Below are 15,326 nucleotides of genomic sequence, written 5' to 3' on the forward strand. Positions count from 1 at the left end.
GGGGATGAAATGAATGTATTATATGGACAATTGCATAATTATTATGAAAACTTAGCTGAGTATGTTAAATTTTGTTCATCGCGAAACTCTTGAGCAGTTTTGTTATGGAAAACCAACCTCGTTCTTGATTTATGCTCAGATCATAATCTCTTAAGGAATCGATGGAGAAAACATCAACGACACATTAAAATTTTGATCTTTTTGACTTCTGGATACAATTTGGATCTTTGGAATCGTCTTAGACCTTCTAAGTCTAGTGTTCGTTCTAGTTTTAGTTGTAAAAATAAATATATGTTGGAAAATATAATTTTGTGGAAAATGAGGTAGTGTATTTGAGTAGAAACACAATTGCGTAATTATAATTCCGAAGTTATGGATGGTGGAAGATTTGAGTTTGGAGTATTCAATACACGCGAAATTCTGCAAATATTTTGCATATTGGAGGGACGTGCAAGGTCCCTCAATCCCTGGTATGTACAAGCCCGTTCCAAGAGTATTCGCACAATATTATCGAAGGATATTACTGGAGAAAACAGTCGAGTTGTCACGTATCCGAAATGATCGAAAAATATCTTTTTTTGGCTCAAAATGTAAGTAGCTTTCCGGCCACGACGGGGATTTTCGAGCCGCCAAGGTAAAACGCGCCCGACAAAGGAAACCTCTTAAGGGGCGCTCTGTAGATATTTTATGATCGACAACTCGCCGTAATAAATTCATTCTCTGGAAAATTCCAAGATTTCGCCCTCCACTCTAACTATTTCAATTGTGGTGTCTTTGCTGAAATGTTTCGCCAAACGGCCGCTGAAATCCTCAAGATTTCATGTGCCACTTCACCCCATTCCACCCTCAATGAATAAAACAGGTTTTCGTCTTCAAGACTTACTATACTCATAGTTTTCTTTTACTTTCAACGTAAATTCCAAAAATTAATTAATAATTTTTAATAATAGTAAAAGTTAAATAATGTAATGTTAATAAAGTAAAATAGAGATAGAAATCGGATGGAGACATATATAGTAAATAATAATTGGTCGTTTGTCGCCTGAGAGGATTTGGGTTTCTTAATATTTGCCGATCGCGGATCTTAGTTTGGGGCCGGATTCGGAGGATACGTCATGGTTGGCCACATCGGGAATAGTTTTCAGTTTAGTTCGGAGTAGCGCCCTAGGGCGGCGGTAGCATGAGGGAGGCTTTATCTTGCTTCACCAGGGGATGTTTAACTTGATACCGCAATATCAACCTCAGGGCCGCAACGGTGGCCGCGATTCTTGTTTGATCGGGCGGGCCGAAGACAGAGGGCCAAAACGGGTTGAAGTTTTGGGGGCCGTTTAATCGCGACCGCGGCGTGCTAGGGTCGCTCTCCTTTCATTCCGATCTCCTCCGATATGGATTAAGACGGGCGGCGGATATAAATTTGAGAGAGTGGTCGCGACGCTACGGCGTATCCCAACTAGAAGAAGCAACAGGAACAGCAGGGTCGAGCGGGTCAGAAGGCGCACGCCTGTTACCGAACCACGCGGCAGAACTCCAGTTTCGAGCGACATTCGTCCAGTGTTCCTCTCAGTGTTCGGCAACGTTTAGTTTTCGCGCTTCCAATTTTCCGCGAACTTCACCTAAAACGAATTCTGTTAATCTATTTAAAAAAAAATGTAAGTAAATAAATCATTTTTTAATTTATTTATTTTTTCCTTTAAATTAATATTTGGTTTAGCGTGTAATAAACCGTAAACATAGAACACGCGCGGAAAATAAAATTAAAAAAAGTTTTATATCTACCACGATTCTACCGAATTTGCCTTCCATCACAGTCGATGATTAATGCTTCGCTTTTAATTACAAAATGCGAACAATGCGAACGTCACGTCCAGAGACCCGGGGGCCTAGTCTGTGTTTTGGTCCAAAAAAAGTTTACTTACGTGTTTCGCCAGAACTGTCAACCCGTTCTCGCCGACGCCAATTCGAAAACTATTATTTGTTCTGCCAGTTCAGAATTATGAAACTTATCGATTCTCGAAGCGAATTTCAAAAGCTGAAAACAATCGCGCCCGGATGTGTTTTAAACGTTCAATTCGTACCGCGACTTAGTGCGCAACACGATTTCCGACGGAAATTTCACCGGCAAATTAAAAACTCTTAAACCCATTCATGTAAAATGTAACGTTCATTTTGCAATTTTACGCCCACTCGATTTAATCAACTTTGTTATTCAGCAAAAACCGACAGATTAACTTGCACGCTCCTTTATTAAATAACGAATCCGCTCAAAGACTTTTCAAACAAAATTTAATCATTTCACCCCATAAATTGTTCAATTTTAAACAATAAAAATCCGTTGTAAAAATAAAACGCATTTTAGAATACGTTATTCTTATCTTCACCAGTTCAATCTATTTTTTTTTTACTTTATCTATTTATTTTTTTTTATACATTTCCAAATACTAAAAAGCTTTATAATAGCCTAGCTTTTGATGTGGTTTATTTAAAATAATTAGTGTACAGTAAAATTGTTTTTGCTTTTCTTTATGCCACTCGACAAATTTAATATTTTACATTCCATATTATACAAATATACGGGTGTAAAGTTAGCCATAAATTTCAAATGCATTCCATATATATATGTATAGAAATATGTATATCTTGGTTAATAGAAACGCCTTCATCCTACCAACAAGTTGGGAACTTCTCAGATATAACAACTCCTTCATAATATAGAATAGGAGCTCTGAGATACATAGTTATTGTTGGCAGACTTCTACGATGCAAGGTAGAAATTTCCAGATATATCAGCAGTCTCCTCGATGTAAAACAGACGCTCTCAGATACAATAGCTCAAGCTGATAGAGATCAATGCAAGATAGAGATTTCCAGATTTAACAGCTCATGTTGCCAACAAGTTGGCAGGCTGCACAATATAAAACAGAATCCTTGAGGCACAATACCTCCTGCTCCCAATAAGTTGGCTGACTTCATTGTATAGCACACAAGCTCTCAGATACAAGTGCTCATCTACAAATTTATTACGTCTACGATGCAAGGTAGAAATGTCCAGACAAATAAGTTGGTAGCCTCCACAATTTTTAATTCCTTCAAATGAAGATTGAATTACCTTTTCGCGTGAATTAAAATAATTGGGTAATTTTGAAATTATAGAAGAGATTGGGTTTATATTCATCTTTTGTACTCTCATTCGCTCATAAATTTCACACGGTAGAAACTTACATTCTTTTCAATTTAACGAACCTCGTTGTTCGGCAAAACATCCGGCGACTCTACTTTGCACCAGACTTTATTAAATAATAATCCGCCGCTTTATTTTGCTCATGAATTTTATTATCACGTTTATATCTTGCACAAAATGTTTATTTGAACCTGTAAACAAGGTCAAAAAATAAAGCCAAGGTTAAAAAAATAAGTGAGTGAATTTCAATTTGGATCGAAATTAACCAAGTACTGGATTAGAAAGTTGGAAAAATGGTTCTTTTACAATTAGGGTTCTGCCGGGATAATAATTCGATGATTTAGGGGTAATAAATTCCGACGCTACAGGGCGCACTTAACAAGTGCCAGGGGTTGATACGCAAGAATACGACTCCGGGTCTTGCCCTGAGTATTGAAGTTTAAAATGTCGTTACTCAGCCCGGACCGGGGTTGTTTTTGCTTGGCAATAAGGGCCGTCTCTCTAGAACTAGCTACATTAAAATGCGAAAGCCGCCCTTCGGTCCGATAGGGCACAACTGCCTGCAAAAGCGCACTTTTATTACCCATTCATAAATTATAGCAATAACCAGATTCGAAACCATGTTTTACCGACACTCTACCGTTGATGTTCAGTCAGATTTATTTTTCTACGATCTACTAAACAACGTTAACACCTTTAATTTACTTACTATTTGTACAAAAATTTTTTTTTATTTTGAAAAAAAGAGATAATAAAGTGAGACTTGTCTTGGGTTTAGCGTGTTAATTTAGTTGAATTTAGGGGAGAGGATGCGTCGCAACGTCAGCAGGGAGAATGTTGTAAGATTGACATAATAATGATGTTTGATTGGATTTTCAGAAAGGATTTTGTTTAAATAGAAGTAATCAATCACTGTTCTCCAGGCGTGTCATTTCATTGACTGGCGTCAGTTCTGAATAACACCTGAGCCACGGATTGAGCGAGAGCGAACGATGGAGACGGGGTGGATAGAGGAGTTCCGCTGTAGACCCGATGTACCGTGTAAAATCCCCCCCATCCCACTTATAATTTCTTTAAATTCCACAAAGCCCGAGCGGAGGCTGCAGCGGATAAAACTCGCCCGTCGTTCCACTTAACTTTATTCATTATTCTGATATCCGTTTTAATTTTTCAATTACTTACTTCTCTTACGGCCGTTTAGTTTCGTTAGAACGCGAGCGGCGTTTTGCGGGCGAAATCGCGTCCCAATAAAGGCGCCGTCCCCCTATTATCGTGCCGGCTTTTTGTCCCCACGGATAAAAAGGCCGGTCTCCTTTCAATTTACAAAACCTTACGATTTTACGCTTTCCTACGTTTTCCCTACGCGGCCGTATTTCCTTTTTTTGTTGTTCGCCTTCGGCCTTATCTCGGCCTCGTTCCTCATTTTAATTCCTGCGCTAAAATGTTTTAATTCCGGGCGAATCGCAACTTAATTCGTCGACTCTCGTTCCACATGGACCGCCTTCCGGAAGTATCCCAAAACATTCCCGAGGAGGCAAGAAAACTCCCGGAAATATTTACGATATGGCAGACGGAGCCCAAAAAGGCCTTCGGGAAACGCGCCCCGCGAAGTGTTTTGCGTTTGGGGAACAAAGAAGCCCAAAAATGCTGTTCATTTTAAGACTTGTTGAACAATTAAAACTTTTTACTTCATAGTTTTGCGACCACGTTACTGAGTGGCAAGAATTTTATAATGCAAATTATGAAGGAACTACAAAACCGGATTCTGGGTTTAGATTCCCGTCGTTATGTAATATCGATTACTAATTTATTAACCCCACGGAATTAACGCGGAATTGGTACAAAATAGGGTAATTAATATGGAAGGAATTTAATATTTTTAATATCTCCATTACAAACACACTTATGTTATCCAAACCATTCCAACCAACAAAACTAGGGCAGAATCGTACTTCGACGTTGTAAGCAAAATTTCGCACGCGCTGAAAATTACGCTCCCGAGGAAACCACTCGAAATATAATTACCGGACGAACTATGGAAGAATTGCATTCGGTCGCGATGTAGAAAAATGCATGAAACTATGCGAAATTGTCCGACGCTCCCGTTTCCGGCGTAATATAAAATCAAACAAAAAGCGGCACAACTTTTTCGCCCTCGCGGTCGCCTTCCCGCACCCGTTACATGAATAAAATTACTCGAATAGCATTTGATTATAGCTACATTTATTTTCCTTCCTTTTACCTCATTTAATTAAATTCTCACGTTTTTACCCAAATGTTTCCACAAATTATTCTACAGGATAAACACGTTACATTTGTATCTTTAATTATACTAAACTAAACTATTTGAGGACGGTATAACTTTTTATTAATAAATATATTAACACTATCAAATATCATTAAGTTTGGGGTAAAAATCTATGGAATGTTTTAGGGGATAGGTTATAAAAAGGGGTTAAAGGAATGTTTGCGAAGTCATGGAATCCAGATGTTGCGATAACTAAGTTACTACTGTGGTTAGGGATCGTCAATCATCAGGGAAAATATAGGGTTCAAATATAGGCAATTACCTCGGCAGAACTCTAAAATGCAAGGAAATTTGTGAATTTGTATTGGAACAACTTTATATTACAAGAAAATATCAATAATTATATTACCCAAACTCTAAATACAGAGAAAACTCTGAAATCACACTTTTCTTATTCTAAATGATCTGATATTACACTGGAACAACTTTAAATTACAAAAACATGTCAATAATCACACACGTGAAACTTCAAAATTAGAAGAAACAGTCTGTAATCACATTGGCCAAAGTCCAACTTACTACTATGGTTAGGGATCGTCAATCATCAGGGAAAATATAGGGTTCAAATATAGGCAATTACCTCGGCAGAACTCTAAAATGCAAGGAAATTTGTGAATTTGTATTGGAACAACTTTATATTACAAGAAAATATCAATAATTATATTACCCAAACACTAAATACACAGAAAACTCTGGAATCACACTTTTCTTATTCTAAATGATCTGATATTACACTGGAACAACTTTAAATTACAAAAACATGTCAATAATCACACACGTTAAACTTCAAAATTAGAAGAAACAGTCTGTAATCACATTGGCCAAAGTCCAACTTACTACTATGGTTAGGGATCGTCAATCATCAGGGAAAATATAGGGTTCAAATATAGGCAATTACCTCGGCAGAACTCTAAAATGCAAGGAAATTTGTGAATTTGTATTGGAACAACTTTATACTACAAGAAAATATCAATAATTATATTACCCAAACTCTAAACACAGAGAAAACTCTGGAATCACACTTTTCTTATTCTAAATGATCTGATATTACACTGGAACAACTTTAAATTACAAAAAAATGTCAATAATCACACACGTTAAACTTCAAAATTAGAAGAAACAGTCTGTAATCACATTGGCCAAAGTCCAACTTACTACTATGGTTAGGGATCGTCAATCATCAGGGAAAATATAGGGTTCAAATATAGGCAATTACCTCGGCAGAACTCTAAAATGCAAGGAAATTTGTGAATTTGTATTGGAACAACTTTATATTACAAGAAAATATCAATAATTATATTACCCAAACACTAAATACACAGAAAACTCTGGAATCACACTTTTCTTATTCTAAATGATCTGATATTACACTGGAACAACTTTAAATTACAAAAACATGTCAATAATCACACACGTTAAACTTCAAAATTAGAAGAAACAGTCTGTAATCACATTGGCCAAAGTCCAACTTACTACTATGGTTAGGGATCGTCAATCATCAGGGAAAATATAGGGTTCAAATATAGGCAATTACCTCGGCAGAACTCTAAACTGCAAGAAAATTTGTGAATTTGTATTGGAACAACTTTATATTACAAGAAAATATCAATAATTATATTACCCAAACTCTAAATACACAGAAAACTCTGAAATCACACTTTTCTTATTCTAAATGATCTGATATTACACTGGAACAACTTTAAATTACAAAAAAATGTCAATAATCACACACGTTAAACTTCAAAATTAGAAGAAACAGTCTGTAATCACATTGGCCAAAGTCCAACTTACTACTATGGTTAGGGATCGTCAATCATCAGGGAAAATATAGGGTTCAAATATAGGCAATTACCTCGGCAGAACTCTAAACTGCAAGAAAATTTGTGAATTTGTATTGGAACAACTTTATATTACAAGAAAATATCAATAATTATATTACCCAAACTCTAAATACAGAGAAAACTCTGGAATCACACTTTTCTTATTCTAAATGATCTGATATTACACTGGAACAACTTTGAATTACAAAAACATGTCAATAATCACACACATTAAACTTCAAAATTAGAAGAAACAGTCTGTAATCACATTGGCCAAAGTCTAAACTGCAAGAAAATATCTGAAATGACTTTGGCAAAACTGTAAACTCCAAGAAAATGTTAACAATTACATTGAACAAGTTCCAAATTTGAAGAAAAAGTTTGAAATCACACCGGCTAAACGGTAAACTGCAAAAAGATGTCTAGAATTACATTGGCAAAACTGTTCCAAATTTGAAAAATCGCACTGGTACACTCTGAATTGCAACAAAAAGTTTATTATCGCATTGTCTAAACTTTACAACGAAAGGCAGAATCATACTACATAGATTATAGGTTTCAGATTCATTTCAGACTCTATATTTTAATAAAAAAATTTAATAAATTATAATTAATTAATTAATAAATTGAAATGGCGTTCTTTAAGATTTAATTAGCAATAAATTGAATAAAGTTATCGCATTTGGTGTGTTAAAAAGTTGTGCCGAGAATGGTCGATCGACAAAAGTGTGTTCTTGGAGAAAACAGGCCGCAATTATAAATCCCTTTTAGGACTAATGAAGGAGGAGACGGTTTTAAAAGCGTCCATTGTACGGAGCACTTCGAGAAGACCACGTGCCCGAAGCTTATTCCGTGTTAATTGTGACAATCGCACAATGAACCCTTTCGTTTCTTCTAAAAGCTCGCCCTTCATTAGTGAGCTTAAAGTCAACACTCCCGCGCAATAGAAAACAAGGGAAACAATGCAGAACGGGCGCGTTCCAGTCTTCGCAATGGAAATTAATTAGAGCGGTTTAAAACCGATTTTTTTCTAAGACTCGTAGGGGGGATAATCGCTTGGGGGGATGGTAAAAATCAGGGGTAACATTCTGTTGTGCAAGCCTCTGAGATTAATCAAGCTTCACGCGAGATTGTTTTTATTATGATAATAGTGTGAAAAAGTATTGTTTTTTAGAGAATATTATTTATTATGATCGCTCAATTTGTACGTTGTTTCCTAATGCCCTTACACCCTTGACGGGTGGCAATTTTTCATTTGTTTTGATAAGGATGGGGATGAAAAAAGGGGTACGTGCTCAATTTTTTTTGTCGATATCGGCGGGGAATTTTGTGAAAACCTGTTTTTATCGCAAGCGAAAATTAATTTTTAAAAAAGTGACCATTTTTTCACGGCAAATTAAACTTGTAACGTCTGTCACAACCCGGCTTTGCCGGCAACGCCATCCCTTGTATTGAAACGATGAAATCGCTTGTCGAATAGTTTATTTTAATTCCGGACATAAAATAATTACATTTTCCAGATTTTGTTGTATAAGTATCCAATTTAGAGACATAAAAAAAGTTTTCACCGACAATCACTCTAAAGCCGTTCGAATATGCAGCTTAACTACGGTATTAACCTCTTTGTATGAAATTTGCAGAATATCATATTTTCGGGAATGAAGCCATCGAAATTCTGCCATTCATTTTTGAGTTCCGTAATTCAAAACACAGCGCATGCCACCGAAATTTGTTTTAAACCCCATTGAAACCTCGAATTAATAAACCATAGCTTAATCAAATAGTTAATACAATACGAGCATCCCAATTCACGAATCCCTATCACATCTATTACATTATCGCTAATATTAACTTTTACGTTTTCGATTGAAAATGAAAATAATTTAATAAATTAAATTAGGTCGATAAAGATGGACTTACGTTGACGATGACGCATTTTTTGTTCGAAACGTAGAAACGTAGGGTTTTCTTTGTGGAGAAAAGGTCGGTGCGTTAAGCGTCACAAGCACCGATTTGATTGATGTGCAGGGTGAGGAGAAATGGTCATCAATTAGCAAATATGTCTTGGCGCGACCGGATGGCACCCTTCCATCTGCCATGCCGACTGGGGGAATTTAACATCGCGCTATCGAATGCGTTTGACGGCCCTGTTTATGGAGGCCTTTCATGCATGTTGCCGAAGTTACATGTTCATCTAGACCGGTAATTGATGATAGTGGTCAGGAAGTGACGGGAGCTTGTAGGTGATACATCACCGGCGTTTGTGTGTGTGCGTACGGCCGGTGCATGCATATTCATGTCCAGAACCGGCACTACCCGCACCCGAACCTGCTGGACACTTCAAAAACCCCCCGGTTGGCGTTCCCGGCGTTTACCGTTCCCGCTTGCCCGATGAGAAACTAATCGCCTAAATCCGTCTACATCTCTCCTAAAAGCGGCACACTTTTTTTCATTTCCGCTCCGTTCGATCGGAATTGGCCTCGAAATGCCTTCGGTCGTGTCCATTGGCGCTTTTGTACGGATTACGTCGCGGATTATGAGATGCGCCGCCAACCACAAAGCGAACAATACCATAATTAACCGCGAATATTCTTTTAAAATGAAGCTCTATTTAGATACTGGCAGTTGGATGGTATTATTGGTGTAGGGTAATCGTCCATCAAATCACTGCTCATGACGGCGCCGTGACCTGACCTCCCGATGTGAAGGGATGACGCTCAATCCCGACATGCAGTTTCAATAAATCAGCATTAACTTCTAAGTTCGAGTATCGCGGAGTCACGCGGCCTCAAAGACGTGGAGGGGGCAGCGCCGGCTTAGGAGTTATCCTCACATTGATGGCGTCACTCCCGATATTGTCGCATAGGAATAGGAGCGCTTTCCCCCTGAAATGGGTCCGATCAAAGACACCGCGTGTCTCAGGATTTGGCTTCCCTTTTAAGCCGAAGACTCCATTTCTTTCTCCTTCCGATTTTCGTACGGAGCGGAAAAGGCGCTCTACACTCGCCTTTTAAAATCATCAATTTTTCACTTATCCCAATTTCCATCGGGAATCCGCTCGGGTAAACAGCGAGGAACACGCTACAATAAAGTTTTGGGTAATAAAGCTTGATGAAAGGAGCGATATTATCAATCGGTCCGTGCCGGACGGCAGCGCGTGGGGCGGCTGGGGGATTACGGAGAGAGCGTGGCAGGCGAAGGGGCTTGGAATTGGAGACGGCCAAGGGTGAATAGTTACGATAACGGTATATCGATCCGACAGTAAATAATACAGTGGAGAAGAAGGGCCGAATATTTAAATGACGGCCCAACATAAGATCATAAAAAGGGGCAGTAAATTGCAGTTCGGCAGTGACAGGTCACAGAGCTATGGACGGCACATGTAGAGCTCTACGGCTCAGCGGGACTTTTGGTGCTCCATTGCCCGATGCTCCGGCTCCATTTGACGTCCGCGGGCGGCTCGACTCATCAATTCTCGCCGTAGCGTGTTCTATCACGGTGCCATCTCCAGACAACAGTCAGCATTACACCACAAAAACACCCCAATATGTAGCTTTTAAATTAATGATTCTCGCAATTGCTTCCTGCAGCCTCCGACCTCCTCTTTTCGCTCTAATATTCTCGGCTATTTGCTTTCCAACTCCGCTCCGACGGTCTTCCCAACTAACCGCTGTATAAAACGCTGCCAATATATCGACTGGCCCTTTACTGACCACATCATTTGCTCGTTTGCTCGCTGACGGTCTGTTTTTCTACGCTCGTTCCCGTTACCCTTCTATATTGATCTCGAATTATTTCCAAGACTGCCATTTACAGGATCCCGATCGATTTTTCCCCCCAATATCCCAATTTCATTTCTAACACAAATCCTTTGGTCCTATTTCCTCATTTTCCTTCTCTTAGTTTCCTTACTACGTAAGTAAAGAAACGTCGTAATCTTTCAATTAACATTCTTTTTAATAAAAAACTACGAACGTTTAAAAATGATCAAATTCAATCAGCCATGAGGGAAATAATAATTTGAGGATTGTTTTCCTCGAGGATGTCGTATTCGGTAGATCAAACCCTCTACCGTAGGATTTGCAGTGGGCAAACGTGGAAAGTTAATTGAGTTTACAGTTAATTAGAACGGAGCAATGGAGACAATCCGTGTGTAGGAATAGTCGACGTCGAGAACATCTACGGCGCGGAGTCGATGCATAGATATTCGCGCGCGTCGGAGGCGCACTGTATTATAAATGGATATAAATGTATATTCAGTGTAATTTGGGTGAAGGGAATCTATGTTTGGTTGGATAGGAGATGTGCTAGCGACAGACGCGCGTGTTGACGAGAGAGCTTCCACCACCGGGGAAGCTTAATTGATTGGGTGCCAAGGGTAAGATACTTTATGAATGGAAAGTGTGGGCTACAAATCCAATAAAGGAACGCTAATACGTCTTAGTCAGCAGAAGGTAGACTGCTTGTGGTTAGCGCGGAGCTGAAGCTTGGTCCCACGCGATACCGTGGTCTACGCCCTGTGTACAAACAAACGTACAAACGTGTACGATTAATTTAACTGGGCAAATTGCCATTTAACCGATATGTACACTCTGGACGTATAGATAAGCGCGCGGCGATCGTGCACTCTTGGTTTAAGTCGGCCGCCCCGCGCTGAACAAACTTTCCTGGTAGCGCGGCTTTAGGTCCCTGGAAAAAGTTTCGCTCTGAATCGCGCAAAATATGCGAAACAGTTTAAACGGCGCGTCGTCGCAAAAACTACCTCTCCGTCCTAAATTATACGCATAATTGTCCGAAAGTTTGAATTCGCATCCCTCCGAATGCGCTTTTTCCGCTCGGCCGAGTTATTTCCCAAAATCAAAATGCGCCGGTAAAATCCAAGCACTACGTAATCCCCTTTCAATCATAGCCTGAACGCGGCAATGCGTCCACAACAATACATGGACAATACCGTTTGAATACAGGTACAATGGTTTATAACCTAAATTTCAAACCAGATCGAAAATCATCTCCAAACTTCCATTTGTGACTACTACTCGAAAAATTATTATTATTCATCTTTAATAATACCAAGTTGGTAAATTCATCCACAATTTCGAGATATAATCTCATCTTCAAGAATCTTATCAATATACAGGGTGATTCATTAGCTCTATGACAAACTTTGGCAGATGAAAGGTGATGCGATTCTAAGGAAAAAATGTTACCGAGAATACCTTCGTAGGTTTCCAAATAGACATCAACCTGTCCATACAGTGTTTAGTGCATCATTTCGCAGACTGAGAGAAACAGGTAACCCCGCTCCACTACATTCCGTTCGTCCCCATGATGTGAATGTACAAAATGAAGAACGTGTTATTGATTTAGTACTTGACGACCCTTCAATTAGTACTCGGCGTATAGCGAGCATGTTACAAATATCCCAAAGTTTTGTATGGCGTGTATTGAATCGCCAAAATGTTCAAGCATTACATCCTGGAGATACTGAGCAACGCTTAGCATTTTGCCACTGGATTATTCAGCAACATGCTCAAAATAATAACTTAATTTCCCAAGTTCTGTGGTCTGATGAAGCGTGTTTCACTAGGGACGGCATAAATAATTATCATAACGAACATGTGTGGTCCTTGCAAAATCCACATGCAATTAGACCAGGAAGATTTCAGCAACGGTTTAGTGTAAACGTTTGGGGTGGCATTTTTAACAATTCTTTGCTACCTGTATGGGTGATAAATGAACGCTTAAATGCAAATATGTACAGAAATTTCTTGGGACATAACCTTTTCGATTTTATCGACGACGTACTTAACATCGTTCAAAATATGTGGTATCAGCACGATGGTGCACCACCACATCGAGGAAGAGAAGTCATCGCTTGGTTACATGAACATTTTCCAAACAAATGGATTGGCAATGGAGGTCCAGACCACGATCCCCATATCTAAATCCGCTGGATTATTATTTCTGGGGACACATGAAGCAGCTTGTGTACCATGTAGAAATTACTACCCGTCAGCAACTACTGGACAGAATTCAAGATGCAGCTAATAGCATACGGAATGATCCAAATATCATACGTCGTGTGATAGAATCTTTACTTCGTCGATGTGAGGCGTGCATTCAAGCTGAAGGCGCACATTTCGAACAATTTTTGTAATTTTTAAACTTATTTTTTATGTTACATTTTCATTTGCCTATTAAACTGTGTAACTCTTTAACCAAAATGAATCGGACCCATATTCATATAACATTTTTTCCTTAGAATCGCATCACCTTTCATCTGCCAAAGTTTGTCATAGAGCTAATGAATCACCCTGTATATTTCAAACCAAATTTATATCTTGAAGACTTTGACTGGCTAATATCTTGAACATACCAAGGATGAGATACACAACTATGATACAAAACAATTAATTTGGACAAGAATATTTTCAATTATAGGCCTACAACATAGTACAAAAAGCAATTTCGAGCTATACATTAATTGTTTAATTATGAATTAGAAACATATAAAATGTTGTTGTTTTTTTGACAAACACCACAACGCGCTTGCCGTTTTGAGGAAAATTAAAAGGGTCTTTTAACGTTAAAACAACCCTCCGCGGTGGCCTGGTTCATTTTTTATTACGAGATTAACCCCGTGATGCATCTATTTTGCCGGAGACGGGGTCGGTCCGGATTTAGGTATCCCCCAACCCCGAACGAACCGAAACACCTGTATTCCGGCACCTGCATCTTGCCCATTTTATTGGATGTAGCATATTATGATTAGAATTTAACATAGTTGGGATCAAAGAGAAGTCCTGACGAAGCATCTCGTGGGAAGGTATTCCTTTATCACTTGTCCTGTTCATACGTGTTAGACGAAGGGGCGTCGCAATTATTCAAGATATCCGGTCGCGCAGCAATGCCCCAAAGTAGTTTGCGTTAAGGGAGGGAATATTTTGAATAATTTCCGTACCGCCTCGACTGTATTGACGTTTAACTAAAACTAAAACAATCTGTAATTGTTTGACAACTCTGTTTGCTAATGCTCCTAACAGGTCAGTTAAACTAAACTTCCACCTCAGAGAATAATTTAATGTTCGGGAGATTGTTTCCTGCTTCGCTCAAATGGGTGGAAATTGAATTTCGTCGATAATGAGCGGCAATGAGTTCCTAACAGGAACCTGATGGACGTTCAAGTCTATTCTTTAACTTGTATTGAGTCTATATATACAACGTTATTAGCTGGAGTCCTAATTCCCTGGTGTGTTTATGGGGGTTCATTTAAAGCACATAGAGAAATGTGATTTGAAATTTTTGAAACGGAGTAAAGTTGGCATAAGGGTAAACAAGGGAATTTATGGGTATTCCGGTTGTAACGCGGAACTATTTAAATACCTGTTCAAAGAGGGTGACGGGCAAGTTTTATGGTCACCGCTATACAGTGTAAATTTTCAGAAATCGCGTCAGCCAACCAACCACCCGAACCCGGTTTCGATTTACCCCCCGCTCTTGTTCGCGAATGGAACAAAGTACGTAAAACGGTACTCAAATATCGATTACCGGTTTTATTACGACGTCCAAAGTCCGCAATGAAATGGGATTTCGACTTAAGGGGGCGCCGGTTTTTATTTCGACGTTTTCATTCTCCGCTGTTAGGCTTTGATTTTATTAATAGCCGGGAAAACGCGGGGCCCGTAGGGTGCTTAGGTGCAATAATAAAGTGGCCCTTTTCAATCGTTCGCGACCCCCCTGGTATAAGTGGTTCAACTCCTTGTCGCAGGTGTTGGGGGCGGGACCAATACCACGGCTCGGCATGACGAAGCGCCTTACCCTGTCAGATAAATTCCCTACACAGAGAGCAAACTTTGTCGTCGAGCACAATCAAAATAATTCACGCAATATGAATGCGAATGCGGACCGTTTGTTATTGGATTGAATACCAACGCTACCGGCGCTGGTGGTAAAGCTCTCGCTTCCTTCCATTCCCTCAGACTAATTCTATGGATCCACCCTGACGTATCTTTACAAGAAA

The 15,326-nt window shown here is 39.2% G+C and overlaps 1 protein-coding gene across 1 annotated transcript in view; it reads left to right on the plus strand.

Moving 5' to 3' along the window:
- Window positions 1-1,443: 1,443 nt before the first annotated feature.
- LOC111414227 (lachesin-like) overlaps window positions 1,444-15,326 on the plus strand; it is a 30,008-nt gene continuing 16,125 nt past the window's right edge. Inside the window, exon 1 of the mRNA XM_071198512.1 lies at window positions 1,444-1,649. The gene's annotated coding sequence lies outside the window, so the exon portion shown is untranslated. The remainder of the gene's footprint in view (window positions 1,650-15,326) is intronic.

Source organism: Onthophagus taurus, chromosome 8, assembly GCF_036711975.1.
Source record: "Onthophagus taurus isolate NC chromosome 8, IU_Otau_3.0, whole genome shotgun sequence".
NCBI lineage: Eukaryota > Metazoa > Arthropoda > Insecta > Coleoptera > Scarabaeidae > Onthophagus > Onthophagus taurus.